The sequence below is a fragment of the Coloeus monedula genome (genome assembly GCF_965178545.1).
Source record: "Coloeus monedula genome assembly, contig: HAP1_SCAFFOLD_121, whole genome shotgun sequence".
Lineage (NCBI taxonomy): Eukaryota > Metazoa > Chordata > Aves > Passeriformes > Corvidae > Coloeus > Coloeus monedula.
Window position 1 is genome coordinate 117,435 of NW_028120784.1, and position 6,319 is coordinate 123,753.

A 6,319-nucleotide genomic window follows, 5' to 3' on the forward strand; every position below is an offset into this window, starting at 1 on the left:
GGAATCCAAGACTCCTGCATTTCCTATTTCTGCTCTGATTGCTCACCGTGGAGTTTTAGCCATGGAAAAAAAAGGAGAATGACACCATATCAAATAAAAAGTTGATTAATCCACGTAGGGGCTGTGGAGAGGATACAAAGGAGCTTTTCCATGATTTTGGGGCTTGAAGAGGGACTGAATTTCCCTCAAAGCTGGGAAGGGCCTGAGGATAATAAAGCAAAGGAGCAGCTTCATCTCTCCCTGGCAGAGAGCTCGGGGCTCCATTATGGATACAAATCAATCCCAGCAGGATTTCAAAGGGTTTCTTTAGGAGGTCAGGTCCCTCTTTATCAGATCCCTGCTGGGATTCAGGGCCTGCCTGGTCACGGGGTGCTTTGATAAGGGCTGGATTTAAATCCCAGATCTGAGAACAGACATGAAAGGTCCCTGGGTTTCTAGGGGGTTGAAAAACTCAAGCTGGATTCGCTGCAGAGCTGAAAAATCAGGGTAAGAGAGAGCAAGGAGTGGCCAGCAGGCCCAGGCTCCTGATCACGCCCCTGGGATCCATGGGATCCATAGGATCCACGGCCTCTGGCACGCTGCTCCAGCACCCTGCAGGGTGACTGACAGCCGGGCAGGGGAAGGAGCCACCAGCAGCTCTGCCATGTGCACCATCATTCACCTTGCACGTGGCCTAAACAGCCACCAAGCACTGATGGACTGACTGAGCCGAAAATATCGGAGAGATCTCAGTTTGCACTCCAAATTCCCTGCAGCCTGTTCCCTTCCTGATCCATCCCTTCAAGCAGCAAGAGTGGAATTCCTTCCATCGTTGCTCTTTCCCTCCTGTTTTCCACTCAACAAGAAAAAGAGCAGCCACGTGAACAGGAGTAAAAGCCCCAAACCCACAAAAAAGCACATTCTCAGCATCACTAATCCCTGCCAAACTGCCAGGAACCTTCCAAAACTACATCCAAGCTTGGAAACAGGGATCCAGTTGTTTGTTTAAGCAGCTATTGATCCAGTCTCTTCCAGCTAATTAAACTATTCACTATTTAAACTCATTAAACTGCTCATCCTGCTCCTGGCAGCCAGAGGCAAAGAAGAAATCGTGTCTAGATTAAATGGTGATGGTGAATGTGCCCATCCCAGTCCTTGGAGAGGTTGGAATTGCATCCCTGTTCCTCTGCTCTCTTTTCCTTCCTTTTTCCTGCAGTGATTCCCACCCGGATTCCTCAGCTCCAGCTCTCTGAGCAGCCTCAGGGGGAGCATTTCATCCCCTTGGAGCCAACTCCATTTGTTGCATCCTTCATGCCTCAACCACCCCTAAAAGCAGGCAAGTGCTGATGGGCAGTGCAGCTGCTTCCACTTGGGAATGTTTCCAGTGGAACAGGGAGGGAATTCTGAGAAGCTTCCACCCACTGCACGTTATTGCTGGATAAAAGGTGAGGCAGCAAAGGATCAACAAAGGGAGATTTCAGCAAGACAAAGTCCAGACAGAGAGGCTGCAAGTGTGGCTGGGGCTGCTAAACTGGGAAAACTGCAAGGTCAGGCTGTGGGAACATGGATTATACTGAGGTCTGGAACTGGTGTTGGGAAGAGAGGGAGAAGGAGAAGGAGAAGGAGAAGGAGAAGGAGAAGGAGAAGGAGAAGGAGAAGGAGAAGGAGAAGGAGAAGGAGAAGGAGAAGGAGAAGGAGGAGAAGGAGAAGGAGAAGGAGAAGGAGAAGGAGAAGGAGAAGGAGAAGGAGAAGGAGAAGGAGGAGAAGGAGAAGGAGAAGGAGGAGGAGAAGGAGAAGGAGAAGGAGAAGGAGAAGGAGGAGAAGGAGGAGGAGGAGGAGAAGGAGAAGGAGAAGGAGAAGGAGAAGGAGAAGGAGAAGGAGAAGGAGAAGGAGAAGGAGAAGGAGAAGGAGAAGGAGAAGGAGAAGGAGAAGGAGAAGGAGGAGGAGAAGGAGGAGGAGGAGAAGGAGGAGAAGGAGGAGAAGGAGAAGGGCCCGAAGTAACTGCACAGTGAATTTCCTTACCATGAGCCAGGCTCATTCCCTGAGCTGACCAATATCACCGAGCTCCCCTTCATGGCACAGCCCTGCCAGTAAAGAACAGAAGTTCCTGCTGCTCCCACTGGAATTCTGTAGCGTGCCTGGCATTCCATACGTTCTGCTGCCTGAGAATTCCTGCAGCCGTCCTCGGGAAGAGCAGTTCACTGCCACAGGAGGAACAAGAGGAAAGCAGCTGCCACTCTCGGGTTCTGTGCCCTGTAAAAAGTAAAAGCAGATAAAGATCAAAGCTCCATAAAGCTGGAACCATCTCCAACCTCGGGACAGCACTTCTGTGGGAAAAGCGTAGATGGGCAATTAGGAAGGAGATCATCATGCAAATGGGCAAGGGGGGGGAATTAAATTCTGCTGCTTTCTGATTGAGGCCTGCTTCAATTTGCAGCCTTTATAATATCAGTTTAATGGGACTTTTTGTGCTTTAAAGAGGTTTTTATTAGCTGGGGGTTGTCCCTGCCTGGACTGAGGCACAGCACAATGAGTCTCCTGCCTCCTGAAGCCGTGTCGTTATCCCAGCATCTGAAATTAAAAACCAGCACTCTGGGAAACCTCTCTACTCTGAGGAGAAGTGTGAGGAGCGTTTGGGTCTGTGGAAAGCCTGGAACAGCTCTGAGAGACACCAAACATCCTGTGGATCCCAATAAACAGCAAAACATTCCAGCAGCTCCTTCCAACACCGCCCTTGTAGGGAACTCTGTCACCCCAGTGGGTATTTGTGGGAGTAAGGAAGAAATCCCACTAATGACCTCAGTGTGATCACCTCTGGTTCGTCTGGGGATAAATCTCCTTTATCCTTCTGGGAGAATAAAGGAATCCAATGCTGCCTTAATCCCCAGCTCCTCAGAGTCTGCATTTCCAGAATCCATCTCCTGGCCCAGCATGGGAAGGGTTGTCCAGCGCTGGAACAGCTGCCCAGGGCAGTGGTGGAGTCACCAACCCTGGAAGTGCTCATAAAATACATGGATATGGCACTTGAGTGTTCATAAAATACCTGGGTAAATACATGGGTAAATATAGGGATAAATTCATGGGTAAATACGTGGATAAAAATATGGATAAATGTATATGGATAAACATATATGGATAATCCATGGATAAATATAGGGATAAATATGTAGGGATAAATATGTATGGATAAATACAGACCTTGCATCCCTGAACACCAGGAGAGCCGGTGCTTTACCCAGATCCCAGTGCCCTGCACGGCTGCGCTGACACGAGCACAGGCCGATCGCTCCGCCCAGCACCATCCCTCATTTTCCTCCCACGGCTCCCCAAGCGTCCCCAAACCACCCCAGCGTGTCTGTGCCGGGGCCAGGGCCTGCCCCGAGCCCGACCAGAGCCCTGCACCAGCTCCCACCCCCGGGTGAGCTGGGAATGCACTGAGAGCTCGGCTCCCCGGGCTCCCCAGCACCCAAACCGGTCCTCAGACACACAGAAATGCCCAACCTGCCCCTCTGGGCACAGCCAAACACCACAATTCCATCATCCCCAAGCAACTCTGGCACTTGCCTCTTCACCTCCGCCCATTTCCAGTAGCCGGGGCTAGGACCGGGCTGTCAGAAATAGCATTCCCTAGGCAGTTCATCCCAGCACAGAGGAGAAGAGGAGCCTGTCCCTGACCCACACCATGGGCAGGACAAGGGGGGCCCTAGCTGGCTTTGCCTACTCCAACACCACAGCTCTTGGTCCCAAAGATGGGGCGAGTTCAGTGGTTTTTCCTGTCCTGAAAGAGAGCAGAAAAGGGAAGTTAATCCCACTGTGGAATCCAAGACTCCTGCATTTCCTATTTCTGCTCTGATTGCTCACCGTGGAGTTTTAGCTATGGAAAAAAAAAGGAGAATGACATCATATCAAATAAAAAGTGCCCTTTTCCAGCATTTTTATTCCAGGCATTAAAAGGATGCTCATTTCTCTTCTAGCATTGTTTCCCTCATTTTAGGAGAACCGTTTTCATCCCAGGCCCCACTCGTCAGTTGTTCGATCCTCTGGCCCTGGATTTGGACAAAAGAAGGGACGCACCTGGACTGCAGGAAATCACTGAGAGAAACCCTTCCAAAACGTGACAGAGAAAAACAACAGGAGATGCAGGAAGACACATCCCTCATTTGCACGTCTGGAACGCTTTTCTAAAGACTTCTCTGCATCTGGATGCTCTTTGCTCTTGGCTTTCTTCACAGGAATGCATTTGCTGCTAAACACGTCTCAGACCCTTACCTGATCGGGATAAGGTGGGATGGAGATGAAGACTCCCACAGGGAATAGCCAGGGAGATGCAGGGCCTGGGAACATCAAGGACGGAGAAGAGAAGGAACAGGGATTGTTTTTCTTGTTTAGAGCCAGCAGTGCTGTGAGCTTGGAGAACACACGGCACCGCAGGGATCCAGGGCAGGAGCGGGATAACTGCGGGATAAGGGGAATCTGCTCCCACTCCAGGGCTGTGCCAGTGAAGGAGGGGAATTTTTTAGTGCCTTCATTACACACAAAAACCAAACCCAGCACCACCGAGCTGGACTTTCGTGAGCTGCAAAACAAAGCGGCCCCTGGCCTTTGGGGGAACACAACCTCACCGAGTCACGGAGCCAGGGGATGACACTTGGGAATGATCCTTGCTGCTGCCTGCAGGCAAATCGGATGAGGGAGCCACAGGAGCTGCGGGGTTTCCTGCTCTTCCTGCAACGCCATCGGTCCAGACCAGGAGACCTTTCCTGGAACAGATCTTCCCTGTAAAGGGAACTACACCAAAGCTCAAGCCCTCATTTAGAGACCCTTGGAAAAGCAAAGGTGAGAGGGGATTACCTGGAGCCCCAGGGGACCGAGGTGAAGGCGATGAAGAAGCAGACAGCAAAGTGCTTCCACTGCTTCTCACTCCAGCAAAGGGAACATCCCTGGAATTTCATGTCCGGCGTCGCTCCCAAACCCCACAGGTGAACCCACACGTACTCCAGGACTGATCTCCTTCAAACTTCCAGCAGCACAGACTCACCGGGAGGAACTGCGATCCAAGGACACACATCAGCAACCGTCTTCCCGCTTGCCCCTCTCTCCACATTTTCCCTTTCCAGCGGGATGCAGGTGCCACCCCCCAGAGGCAGGAAAACTGCCTTGCAATCCGCTACAAAACCTGCCTGGAAAGCCCAGGATGCCCGGAGCCAGCAGCCGTTTCTCCTGGAGCTCCTGCTGACAGGCATTTGAAGCCTGCTGTGCCTCACAGCTGCTTTTCTGCCAAGGGCATTCCCATCTTTTCTTTTTTAGCCCAAAGAAAGGTTTGCAAAGCTGAGTTTTGTGAGAAGCGCTTCATATTTGGATCATTCTTAACTTGGAGTTTCCCTTGGCACCAAAATCAGGGGCTCACCTTTTGCTTGGAGCTTGGCTGAAGTCCTCAGCAATGCCAGGGAATGTGGCCATTGGAGGCTTTGGGCAGATTTGGCTCATCTGCCTTTTTAGGCCTTGTTTCTTTCTCTCAGCCTTCCCACTGGATTGTGGCCTCCAAGGAATACGTAAAATCCCATTCCATTCCTATTCTTTCGGACAATTTTTTGCACCGTCCCTGTACAAAACGAGGCCCCCTGTTCGGATGCTTTTCCCCACCGTTCCCCGGCACTTTCATCTGCCGGTGCATTCCCTGCGTTGCTTGGGCTCTTCCCAGCTCTCTGAGCTCCTTCACAAGGCAGCAGATCGATTTGGCCCAGGAACTAAACCCTCCCGAGGAATTGTCTGATGCCATCTCCGCATTTGGCACCTGATCCTTGTGCTCAAAGGATCCCTCTTTCTTCCCTTCAGCCAATTCCAAGGCTCGCTGCCCCCAGCTGCGATCAGGCCCCAGCCTGATCCCTGCAGTCTTCCCTGCCGGGATCCTGCTCAGGAATCCCTGGGCTACAAATGTAAGAATTCGTTCTTCCCACCCCTGCCCAGTTCCAAAGGATTTGGTGTCTGCCTTACCCGGCTGGAGCCTGCTTCCAACTCTGTTCTTGCTGCTTCTGCTGCTTTCCAGTTCCCAGGAATTCCACCGACGGAGCGACAGCGTTTTCCAGCTCCGCCAGGATTCCCTCTGCTGCGTTTGGGTGCTGGAAGGATATCAAAACCAGGCTCTCTGGGGCTTTACTATCAGGAAATTACATCCCCGGATTTGTTCATTTCCAAATATTATCTCTTCCCAACGAAGCACTGGGCATCCAAGGAATACAGAAAGTGATGGGCTGACCACTGCTTACTCCTCTGGAATGTCAGAGCTTGGAAAAAAAGGGCACTTGAGGCTTCTCCTGGTGCTGCCCGTGAGGTGTATTTT